We start from the raw sequence: 13,790 nt of genomic DNA, 5'->3' as shown, positions 1-13,790 counted from the left end.
CGACATAGCTTCCGGCTTCTCTCCCAAAGCAGCAAGTAGATCTTGTTGAGCCAACACATCTTTGACCTCAATTGCCACATCCCGAAGTTGTTTGTGCTATCAAACTTTTCCACTTCGAACTTTGCATTTTGCACCGTAGTTCTTGCAAACTCGGAGCTGCTTCCAAAAGGATTCTCATCTTGCCCGTCTGACATCTTTGGCAACTAAACAGTACCCAAGAGCAACTAGTGCTCTAATACCAATTGTTGTGCTAGGACATCACCAAACTCTTTGGAACCAACTCAAGTTAACCCACAAGAAATTTATCAAATAAAATGCAAGAACAAAATATTAAAGATACCAAGATTTTAACGAGGTTCCTCAACAGTCAGTGTAACTGGAGTACGTCCTCGGAACAGTAGGAGCTCACCCAATAATCCACTATCAACCAAATGGGAGTTTACAAAGTGTTGGCAATCTCACAACCCAAAACCCCAATACACCCAATAACTCTCACTCACCAAAGAAACAAATAGCGAGGGAAATATAGTGAATAATTTCCTCTCTATACAAAGCTCAAAGCTAATACACAAATACAACTTTGATTGAGTGAGTACCAACAAAGAAAGAAATCACTTTTCTTTCTTCTCTTTCTGCTCTTAGTTTTTTTTTTTTCCTCTCTGCAGCTCTCTTTGCTCTCTCAAAGATGGGCTACTAAAACTGAAAATGGTGCACTCATCCTCTCTTCTTTTCTTCTCCGAAACCAAACATATTATGGCTTTGAAAAAGCCACAAAACAAGGCACAAAACAAGCCATAAAACAAGGAAACATAATCATGTTGTCCTTTCCTTTTTTAATTTGTTTTGTTATCCACTTGGCCACTTGGCCAATTATTCAACAGTACAGCCAGCTCAAAGCAGTCTGCAAAAACCAAAGCAGGCTCAAATGTGTGTGTGTGTGAGAGAGAGAGAGAGAGAGAGAGAGAGAGAGAGAGAGAGAGAGAGAGAGAGAGAGAGAGAGAGAGAGACCATTTTTCTCCGCTGCATGTGCATGGCAGAAGAGCAAATTAGCAGAAGAGACGCACACATTTGAGTTATATATAAATATGTATATATACATATATATATGTCAAATTTTGTATAAAGTAAATGAGGATGGATTAATATTAATATATATGAGTTGAGCATGCATATAGCTTAAGCACTACTTACTAGAGAGGGCAGTATTCATGTCTCCAAAGAAACTTTGGTTAACAGTTGTAACAGTGGAAAGCGAGAAAGCATCTGCATAAGTACTCGTGTAATAATTGACACCATGGAAATCCAGGGATCCTTTAAGAAGCTTTGATTCTGCTTTGCTGAATTTAGGCAACCGATTTCCCACCGCAGACCTCATAGTTTTGGGATACTCACCGAACGTAACAGGATGAGCAAACCTACGTAAAAATTCAACTTTTTATTTTATAATTCAAATGCAACGATGCTAGCTACCTAACTAATTTAAATTAATTTTGATTGGAGATTTAGAAATTTTGTTAATTGCTCACCAGCCGAAAATAAAATCAAGTGACTTAGAGGCCGCCCTCCCACTCAGTGGCGAAGCCAGGAATTGTCGGGAGGAGGGGCGAAATTTAAAAGGGTAAAAGGTTCAAAAAATTTTAAACATTCAAATCCTTTAGATAGTAGACAATACTAATGTCGTTCATAATTTATCATGCCAATCGTATTACACACTACGCGTAATTGCTTACAAATTCATTGACAAACTAAAATTCACTAAAATTCATTATCAAACTGTAAAATAGAAACTACTGGCCCTCTTTTGTAAGTAACATTGTGCATCTTTCATTAACTGATCATATTGTAGAGTAATCTTATATTTATCCACCTCCAATAATTGACTCAGATAACACTGTAATTACGCTAGGTTTCTAACATATATGTGGCTCTTAACATAAACAGAGGATATTAATGAATATGACATCCTAATCTTAAATATGCAATTTATGTAACCTTCGAATTCATAGCATTCGGGAAGCGAGCTATAAATGTTTTGACTACTATAATGCATTTTTAGTATAAAAGAAGTATTCAACGGCGCATGGTGCTCAAATGGCTGGACGGCGGTGGCGCGGGAAGACTCTTGAAGCCCTTGCTGTTGATTGTCACCCTCTCCAATGGCAAAACAAAGGTTCTGCAGCCTATTGCTGTAGGTGATCTGTATAATACAATGGTTTTGAACCAAAAACTAAAAAAAAAAAAAAAAAATACTTGAATGGTGTGAAGGCTGACCGGTCCCTCCTTTAGTTATTTTTTTTTAACCAACTAAATGAAACGGCGTCGTCTATTAAGGACTATTGTAAAAAAAAATTTAATCACTAAAATGAAACGGCGTCGTCCCTGTTAAGGGTTTTTCAGAAAGAAGAAAAATACCCTGCTGCCCAGCAGCAGCAGAGACCCAGAAAACCAGACAACTCCATGAACAACCATCACTTCCGATCGGACCAGAGGGGCGGAACCACAGCTACTGGGCTTAATTTCCGGCGAGGGAAGGGGCGATCGCCCCTCATTGTCCCTCTGTAGCTTCGCCACTGCTCCCACTTGCAGCTGTTTCAGATTTTGCTACATACCAGAATGTCACAACCGTTTTTAGCAAGAATCGAATTTAATATCTCTCACTTATAAATGAAGAGAAAACATTTTTTTAGAAGTATAATTAAGGAGCCAAGTGTTTTGCTATAGATAAGATCATTCCCAAGTTTATGTTGGCGACACAAAAATGAGAAATATCCAAGAGTGAAAATCATGACCTATGAGAAAAACAGAGAGAAGCGGATGGGAGACGCGAGGACGAAATGAAAAAACATCACTTATCCATCAAACGAAATGGGCCACAGACCCATTTCTTTTTCTTTTCTCTAAAAATTTAATTTTGGTTCGGTACCATTTAAAGATACACTATTATCGCTTATAATTACATTTTAAGGCTACATAATTATGACAAAGTTTAAGTTTGTGGCGGAGCCAGCTGATGCGAAATATATAAGCACACAAATTAAACCCTCTTTTTATCAATTGTAGCAAAGTATGTAAGTAGGGATCGTTCTAGGCCGGGGATTAGGAGGGATTGCCAAATCACTTGAAAACTGACTCAATTACCTAAAAACAAGTTTAAAACACTAAACTAGACTCAACGAATGCAAAACTAACTTTTAAAACACCAAGACAAATCAAAAGACTCAAAACAGCAACCAAAACACCCAAAACTGCCTTAAAACCACTCTCTGGGCAGTTTTGAGCACTAGGGAAGAATTTGGACGAAATTTGGTTCTAACTTGACTCAAGACACTTAAAAACACAAACTAAATCACTTCCTAACTAATATGACACTTCAAAATAAAGGGGGAATTGGTTTTGACGAAATTAAAAACAAAACAAACTTTGTAACTTAAAACAGATTCTAAAACGAATTTGGGTTAAATGAATGGATGGAAAGCTAGATAAGGGGTTCTTCTCCACACATGTTATACTTGCATACAAAACGATCTCTAATTGCAATTCAATAAACCATGAATACTCAACACTCCAAGTTAATTAGGTCCGCTTAAATTAACTCTCAGATTTCCCTTATGCCAATGAATTGGACGGAAAACGCGCATCGCAATCAAATTATTCTTCAAAAGTTCTTTATATGAAAGCGCATAATAAAGAAACAATCAAAGATCATTACGTTCAATGGAAATCATAAGTATTGACGAGGCACTCGTAACTATGAAAGCGCATGAAACTTATGCCAAGAATTTACTTAACGCAATTGTGATCAACAACTTTTACTACTTGTGAATATAAGTTCATAAAGATTAGGTGAAATTCCCTTATATCCTAGCATCAAATTCATGCATGCAAATTAAGTGTCGACCCTCAACCAACATACATAAACCTGTTTTAGTTCTTGTAGATAAGCAAATTGAATTCATAATTCATGAAACGCAATTAGAAGTAATCAACTCATATAGCAAGCATAAACATGGTTTCGAATCCCCCCCTAGCTAAGGGGGGGGTTTAGTTCCTCATACTCACAACGCAAAGATAAATAAGTTTAAACATTAAAATCCAAAGAAAGAAAACACCTAGAATGCTCCAACTTGGCAGCAAGTGCATCCAAGAATCCTCCTTCCTCCTTGCTGCGGCAGAGAACTTGTGGACAGGTTTTCGGGGTTATTTGTGATGTAGAATAGATGGGGAATGGTATGGAAAGGTTTAGGGTTGATGGGTGGTGCGGCTAGGGTTGAATTTAGGCAGAAATTTGGGAGAATGGTGGTGGAAGGATTTAGGGTTGATGGGTGGTGCGGCTAGGGTTGTTTTTAGGCAGAAATTTGGGAGAATGGTGGTGGAAGGCTGCGGCAAAGGCTAGGGCAGATTTCTGGCGTGATTTATGAATGTGAGAGGTGGTAGTTCGGCCAAAAGAGTTTAATGAGTATATATAGGCACTTCAAAACCCTAGCAATCAGATTAGGGTTTCTAGAAAGCCTAATCCACCAGAAAATAGGTTAAAAACAATCAGATTTTTAGTGGGAAAAGGGCCTAAGGTGCGGCTGATTAGTGGGCTAGGGTTAGGGTTTCTAGAAACCCTTGCAAGGCAAGGAAATAGGTGTTCTAGAAGGGAAAAGGTGCGGCAGGTTTAGGGTGTGTAGATAGGGCTTCTAGAAAGCCCAAAACCAAGAAGAAATAAGCCCAACCCACGACAAGGATGAAAAAAATGTTCTAGAACCACTCTTTGTGTCTTTCAACGCTTAGGAACCTTCTAATGTTGCTAAAACGCAAGGCCATTTAGGTTTAGGAAAGATCAACCCAAAATGGAAACTTTTAGGCTTAGCTTTCCTACTTCAAGTAGGAAACCTCGTTTGATTAGGAATCTTCGTTCTTCTCGGGATCCATCTTCAACTAGGAATCCCTCGTTGATTAGGAATCCTTCTCCATTTAGAACTCCTCCTCGGACTAGGAATCCTCAAATCTTCAAATCTTCAATTTCATCCCAACCTTGTGTTCCAAGCATGTACTTTTCAATCCAAGCTCACTTTTTGCTCCAAAAACTCCAAATTGCCATCTTTTATGTAATACGCCCTTTAAACCTGAAAACACATGAAAGTAGCTTAAAAGACTACTTTAACGAAGAAAATATAACGAAAATTCATAAGAACTAGCTAACTAAGGCGCATAAATATGCTCCTATCACCAGCATGGAGTCATTGATTGTCCTTGACCCCAATAACTTTAAAAACCCTATATATATTTGTTTGTATATTGTATTTGACTCCTATAAACAGTTAAGGCAAACTAAATTACTTCATCTTCCTACTTCTTCTACTTTCTTCTATCATATTTGTCTTTCTTTTATCTCTTCTTATATGAAATACTTTAGTTGAAAAGGCTTGACAGTTTTCAACATTAATCCACAGTGTCCTGCATCCACCCTCGACAAGCCTCTACAAGTAATTGTAGTTGTCGACATATGTTGTCATAAACTTTCGGCATATGTTGACAGGAATTGGCAGGTGTCTACTAGGTGCTCAATGAAATGCCCAATGTAGCTTGGTTGATATTATGACCCAATTATTTGAAAATTCTGACTACGCCACTAGTTTAAGTTAATGACAAAAAATGACGTAATTATTAAGAGTAACTCCACCCCAAGCATATAGGCTGGTCTAAAGTGGGAAAAATAGGCTGGCACCCCTTAAAAACCTTCCAACCCATCCAAATAGGCTGACACCCAGCACAAGCCAGTCCATAGGCCGGCCCAAAACATGCTGAGTTAGAGACTAGCCTACATGACGTTAGCCACCTGATTTTTTTTTTTTGGCGCTAGGTCCCAGCAGATGAGGCTATATCCACCAGAGTGAAGGCCACAGAGAGAGGTCCATCTGCCGAAGATGGCGGAGAAGGAGATGTTGGGCTCGACTGCTACTGTTTGTTCGCGACGGTAGCAGACAATGCGCTACCGCGGTTGGTCTGACACGACACCGTAGATGGTGCAAGAGGCAGAGATAACGGCAATGGTGGCGCTGGAACCTAAGGCATGAGCTGGTGGTGATATAACGACAAAGAGGATGGTGGTGGTGATGATGATGGTGGTGGTGGTGGTAAAGAGAGGAGAAGGGTCGTTTCGTCATTGAAATGAGTGGGGATTGATAACGTGGGTGGTGGGTTGACGTGCTCTGGTCTGCTTCTTTGGATGAGCTTTTTTGGGGTTTGCATGCACGCAGACAGACACAAAAGAAGAGGAGATAGAGAGATTGAGAGAGAGAGAGATCCAAGTAGATTTTGGGGAGTTCGGAAATTAATAATATTTTTTTTATAAAGTCAGAAATTAAAAATCAAATTATTATTTTTTATTATTTTAATAAAATTGATTAGGCTATTTAGTTTTAGAGGTAGAGATACATTTGGTCAATTATTGTTCATTGAGTGGATTAAATGGCTTGTGTGCCAGCCCATTTTTTAGGGGTGAAGTTGCTCTAATAAGGTTACATACATTGTGGACATTTTATTACATTGTTAAGGTAGGTTTTTGTACTTCAACGTAGTTGAATTACGAAATTAACTTTATTATTATACCAATGACGTAGTATTACAGTACAGACATATATTATTAATAGAGATTAATGTTATGAACTTACACAAGATTTACTTCAAATTTACACTCCAAGTTATTAGGTTACATAATTACCTTCACATTATATTTAGTTACTGTTAACCCTAAAAACTACAAAGCCTACGTGGCATGCATATCCAAACAGTTACACCAAATGACGTTGGTATTACCATACTAAGGTTGCACTTTATGGTTTGAATGTTAGATTACACTGTTAAGAACTTAATATAGTACATTATAGTTGGACGTTATTGCATTATAGTTTAATGTTCAAATTAAATGGCACTAGTACATAACAACATATTTACCACGTCAATTCTATCACGAGCATCAACAGCTCGTAGAAGAAACTATTCAATTACTATGGTCAAGTGTAGCTCGGGGTAGATAATATTAATCCACCACTACCAGATTATGGCCCGTTGTTAAAAATGAATAATTTACAACGGTTTTTAATCCCGTGATGGAATATCAAAACCATCATGCAATATGCTCGTAGTGGTTACTTCAAATGACCACACTGCCTTTTGAAAATTCACCACGCCATCGGCCCGTGGTGGATGTTTTTATGTTTTTTTTTAATATAGTTAGTGACACACCCCGATCGAGATCGAGGCATGTTGGCCGTCACGTAAGAGTGACGTAATCATGTGCATAATGCGGAAGCGATATTGATGACAATAAAACACATCATTAAAAACTGAATTTCTCAAGCAGTGTTGTGGATTAGGGTACATCATTGTCGCCCCAAATCAAAGTACTAAGAGGAAGAGAGAGAAAAAAAAACCAAAACCCTAGGATTAGAGAACCGAGAAGTGGAAAGTTGCACCAATTTAAACGCCTTCTGCCGAGCCAAAAATTGAATTCAATTTGCAAAAGCAGTCACACTGGCTATGAATTCAAGTCAAAGAGGGCCTAAAGAGTGAAATTTAGAGTTTCAACACTCTCGTAGTTATGGTTTCTTTTCATGAATTGAGAGAAAAACCCATCAACCGATCGACAGACTTGAACAATTAGAGAGTAGTAAAGCATGTAAAAAGCAAAAATCTAAAGCTGTTATGGATCCATATTTCACTAAAGATCACACACGCAGAAACAACAAACCCCCCTGCATTAAAGCATCACCGTTCAGGCCCCCCCTATTTTTTCCTGAAATCCTACACCTACCCCCGTGACCGTGCAAACCATGCAAACCTCTTTGTGACACCGACATCACCCCACCCCCCTCCAATTAAACACATGAAGCAGCAACCATGTGTGCTCAAACGCGTCGAAAAACATATCACGCATTCGTTATACATTTCTCTATTAACTAATCAGCTAACTGAATTTAAATTTAGCTTCCAAACCAAAAAAGTTCTGAACTTTTAATTCTACAATCATATTCAGTTCTTCATCTCTTACTCTAAATCCCAATTACAGAAAGACCTAAACTTTACTTCAATTTAATATTGTTTTCCCCCATAACAGCACAATCCCACAAAAATAAAGTAAAAAAAACAACAATAAATCATGAATTAAATTAAATTTCTCACCTCCACCTCCAGCAGAGCTTTCACATTCTCAACCTATCACAAAAAAAAAAAAAAATCAAATCAAATTCAAGTAAAAAAAAGGAGAACTTGAACTTCGAAATTAATCGAAAGAACTATAAAATCAATTGGAGGTTTCTGCTGAAGTGAAAAGTAAGGGTTTTAAACTTTTACATTCTCATAAGGATCGATGTCTAAGGAGAGGATCTGTTCATCTCCGTTCATCACTATGATCCTCATCTTCTTCAATTCGTCGCTGCGATTGGATCTCCAATCTCTCTTTCTCTCTCTCTCTCACACACACAAAATATACTCAAAAACCCAAAAGCTAGAAACTAAAACCTAATCACCCAAAATCCCCAATCCTTAACCAAAAACATAATCAGTCACATATACTACATACTGAATGAAATGCGGAAACTCAAATCAAACGCCTTCAATTGCTTAATGTTTCAAAATTTCAATCATTTGTCGAGCCTAAATTTGAAAAATTACAATCCCCTCTTGACTAACTCCATCCAAAGATTCGAAATACCAGAAAGCAAATAATTGTTCTAAAAAATAAGTAAATTCGTTATAAATTCAAATCAACTTAACAAAAAACAACAAAGCTACCAATCAAAATAGGAATTCTGCAACTACACATGCTATTTACAGTGCTATGCAAAACTCATATTTGAATGAGGGCCTTTACTATTGAATTGAAAGATGGCTGTTTTTTTTTTTTTTTTTAAAATTAGGATGACCTTACCAATCAAAATTACAGTGCTATGCAAAACTAATATTCGTAATCTATACCAGCTCTAGCTTGCCTCCACCCGTAACAGCTCTGATCTGAGAAATACAACACAATTTCTGAAAAAGAAAAGGAGTCAGAAACCTTAAAATCCCCAAGAACCCTAATTTATAAACTCCCAATCAAACGCAAAAAGGATAGAGGAAACCCAAATAAGGGAAATTCGAGAAATTCAACATACCGTCATCGACAACGGAGGCGGTTCTTGACCGTCACTGTACCTCCATTTCACGCACGCCATGTTTGAGGCTTTCAACCGTCACTAATTGGTTTGTGGGCTTCACATCGAGAGATAAAGGGACTTATCAAAACAGATCCCGCTAACCTCCCTATTTAAAAACAGAACATGATTTAGGTGATTAAAACTCATTTGAACAATCAGCAAAACTTGAGTGAAAACAATTAACTAACTAACCACTTGCACCCTGCTCACAGTGAAAAGCAATTTCAAATCAACAACCATATGAATCCAGATTCATTAACAATCACTTTTTCCATAATTTTCCTCTTTCATTCAATTGTTTGAATGACCAAATGCCAAGTTTGGCACGGTTTCATCTGTGCCCTAGATTCTTGTAAAACACGAAGTTTAAAGAAACATGAAGCTTTAAAGTAACAGAGGCATAAATGAAAAACCTTGGAATAAACTTAACTTAAATGTAAAATGGCAATTGGGTTAACAAATCTTGGAATAAAACTAAATCACAAAATGAAAAGCACCTCCAATAAATTGACATTTTATACTTTTGGCTGGCCAAAAAATATCTACCTTTGCTGGAATATGCAAATAAAAATGCAATTTGACAAAAACATTGAAATTGAAATGCATAGAAGCAAAGCAAATTACAAAACCTCAAACCAAATGACAGCTTGGAAATGGAAGCAAATGTGAACTGTTTTTAATCATTTAGGTTCAAATGATTGGCAGGAGAAAGGACCATTCTTTGAATCAACATGATAAAAAACAGAACATGATTTAGGTGTTCAAATCACCAAAACTGAGAAAAACAAATTACGAAAAAAATTGAGAAAAACAATTAAATTGAAATGCACAGAACAAAAAAAATTGAGAAAAACACTTAAATTTCTTTATGCACAGAAGCAAAGCCAAGCACAAAACCTCAAACCAAATCACAGCCTGGAAATGTCAGAGCTTCAAAGCATAGACATACTCTAAATCAAATATAATTAACGCTAATCAAACGTAATTAAAGCTTATTAAAACAAATAAGAACTTGGAAATAGAAAAGCAGCATAACAAAAATACGAAAAAGCAAAGATTGAAGATGGAAAAGGAACCTGCAATTCGGGTTCTCGAGATGCAAAGAGACCAAGAGAGCGACAAAAAAATACAATGCAAGAAACCCTAATTTCTTAGCAAAAATCATGAACAGTTAAAACCTAGGTTTATTCGAACAGTAACCTAGGAATTGAAAGAAAGCTTACCTTTTGAATCGAAGGGAAACCAGAAACAAAAGGCTTCAATCACTACCTTTGCATGTTCGATTTATCAGTAAAATACACAGAATAAGAGTTACATCACATAGCAATAAATTAGAGAGAATTCGAAGACAAAAGGAGATTTGAAATGTGTAAACCTCACAAACATCACAAACCCTAGAATTCTTGCCGACCAAAATCACAATTTCGAATCTGAAGCTGCATGATATGAATAGAGTTTGTAAACCTAATCCTAAATCACAAAAGATTTGAAACAACCCTAGGTAGAGCTTTCGAAACCAACCCCTTTCTCTCCCTCGAATCGTACACCCCCTGTGACTCTGTTTGCCTGCAAGCCGCATGCCTTCCTCTCACCAAATCCCTATCTCTCTCCCTCCCTGTCTCTATTCTCTCTCTGCTCGCTCGCTCTTTCTCTCCCGACGGCATGCTCTCACCGAGTCCCACTGCAGCTCGAGAAAGAAAGGAAATGAAAGTCTCTAACCCACCCAACCCGTTCGAAACCCTACAGACTAAAATGACCATCGCACCCCTGCCTTTCCAATATCATCAACACGCGACATGAAGATCAGCGGCAGAGAGAGTCAGTGGCAGCCTTGTAAATAAAGTGAAATTCGGTTCCAAAGACTGTTCGTTTGTACAGTGCAATTCCAAATGACTAAGGGTGCGTTTGTTGCACCGGACTATCTCGGATTGGACAAGCTTCAGGGACTAAGCTGGACTGGCTTAGATTAGACTAATCTGGACTAACTTAGTGAAACATTTGGTGCAGTCTCGGACTAAAAAGCAGGATAACGAAAAACCATCACATTCATCACCCAATGACCAACAAAGCAATTGAGAACAAAAATCATACATTTTTTTATATAAAATTATAAAATTTTCATTTAATAAATAATGATGTTAGGAGCTACACATGATATGGAGTCATCGAATGAAGTACAACGTTGTGTATACAAAATGTATATATACGTTCTATATGATTTCTATTCGGCATACAAACTCAACTCAGGATCTGCTCCCTTCTTCCAGTAACTAGTGGACTGGTGCACTCGAGTCTGGACTCTCAATATCTGTTCTTCGCATATCAAATACGAAGAGTGCTTAACCTCGTGGCCGAAGATAAGGACACGCCAACATTCCTCTATGCACCCAACATGTGGAAATACACTTGAGGTGCCCACCCATCCAGTTGGTTTAGGAGAGGTAAGGACTGCTAGTAACAAATTGAAGCTGTGACAATTCCTACAAGACCTCCGCCGAAGACGTCCTGCCAATGATTCAGTAATCATCACACGAGAGATTCCCACGACAGCAGCACATAGTGATGGAAGAAATACAATACAAAGCTTTGCATAATAGCCTCTGTGATCAACACTTTGATCTTCCTAGACAAATACCATGCAAGAAAACCAAGAACTGCAAATAAAACTGAAGTATTTCAGCACAAGGAATCAAACAACAACAATTTTCTGCATTTATTTACATAAGTGAGATTAAATGAACAATTGTAAAAAGCAATTGAAATAGAATTGGAGGGATATGAACGGGAAAGTATAGTAGACCAAAACAAACAACTGAACCCAGTGCACCAGGCTACTGCCAAGGCAGCCATTGCAGAGTCATTGCAAAGTATATACATAGACAAACAATTAATGAATTTGGCTCCAAGTTTTCGAATTTTATTTATTAATAATTTACCAAAAACAACACCCAAACTCCAAAGCTCTGCATCTGCACCTCAATTCTTTGTCCTTAATACTAGTTTTCTAATCAAAAGCCTTGCATCTACATCCAAAGCCTTACATATACATCAAATTGTGGACGTGATAGGAATAGACAAGAGCACCACATGTTGAGGCACACAATTCTTTGTCCTTAATACTAATTTTCTAATCAAAATTTGCACCATAATTATCATTTTACTTTCCTCATATAACAACTAATTACTGATATTAATATGAACAAATGTGCAGCCCCGTGCACCAGGCTACTGCCATTGCAGAGTATTGCAGAGTCATTGCAAAGTACACAGATAAACAATTTGAACGACGCTAATAACCCACCAGCCTCGGACCACTTAGCCACTACTAATTTATGAAATTCAACCCAAATCAAAAACACCCCAAAACCACAAAATTCAAGAAAACTAATATTATCTACAAAACTGACAATCTTTGATGTAAAAATTCCAAATTTTCAGAGTTTTCAAACCCAAAACAACGAATCGATGAAAACCTAGTAATAATTTAACGATCTAGAACAAAATCGAAGAAATAAATCGTCAGATTTGAAATTTACCAGACCAAGAGTAGATGATGACGAGCAGGAAATGAGGGCGAGTAGTACGAGGATGACAGAGTAGGAAGATGAGCGACCAGACGAGGACGAGCGACGATTCTCTCTCGACGACGGGCTTAGCAATCCCGTTGTATTTGGGCGTCCTCGCTAAGAACTCTGAGTGAAGGCAATAGTCGGAGCGAGTGATGGCTAATCTCATTAAACTTAGTCCCTCTGCCTACCAAACATGGGACTATACTAATAATTAGTGTAGTCCAGTCCAATGAAACTTAGTGAGCCCAAACAAACACCCCCAAAGTAATAATGTATGGTGAAGATTGTTTTTTTATTGAACGACAGAGATTGATCTAGCTAATAAAAGTTATTAGAATGGTATGTTGGAAAGTTATAGAGTTAGTTATTTTGTAGGCTTGAGAACTTTGTTGTTCACTGTTTTGTGAGTATAAATTGTAAGCTCTCCCTCTCATTTTTTATGGTCTGTTCAACTCATAAATATCAATACTCTTAATCTTTATCTTCTCTGTTTCACTGCAATTAATATGCATAGTTTCATAACTTTTTCAACGTAGTTTATTATTTAGTCAAATTTTGAGCAGTATAATGGAAATCCATGGATGCATCTATAATCTTACTAGGTAGTATTCTTGACCATGAGAAAGAAAATCTGACGGAGTCCAAGCGGATCTTTTTTTATCAATTTTATGTCCTCCTGCGTGTGACGATATAACATTCAATTAATCCAAACATTATTAATTTATTTTTCAAGTAGGTAACGTATAACTAACAGCCAAACATATATAATTGTTGATCCTAAAAACTATCAAACCTACGTGGCGCATAGGCCGAGTAATTAATAAGCTAACTACGTTCTTCAGTTGTGTGTAGGACGTGCCAACTCGTCGGCCGGGGAGTAAAATATGTTGATATAGCGTTGGGTGCACTGTTGGCTTCTTGATCTTGCGACTGAGGCCGAGGAAGGAACACGTCTCGATCTTCGAGTTCTAGAGCCTGAAGACAAAGCTGCTAGTTTCTTCGAAGTTCACGAATCATCGGCGTCCGGTTCAGTCTC

This window comes from Malus domestica, chromosome 07 (assembly GCF_042453785.1).
Source record: "Malus domestica chromosome 07, GDT2T_hap1".
In the NCBI taxonomy this organism is placed as follows: domain Eukaryota; kingdom Viridiplantae; phylum Streptophyta; class Magnoliopsida; order Rosales; family Rosaceae; genus Malus; species Malus domestica.
The sequence above is the reverse complement of the archived record's forward strand: the minus strand, read 5'-3'. Positions refer to the sequence as shown.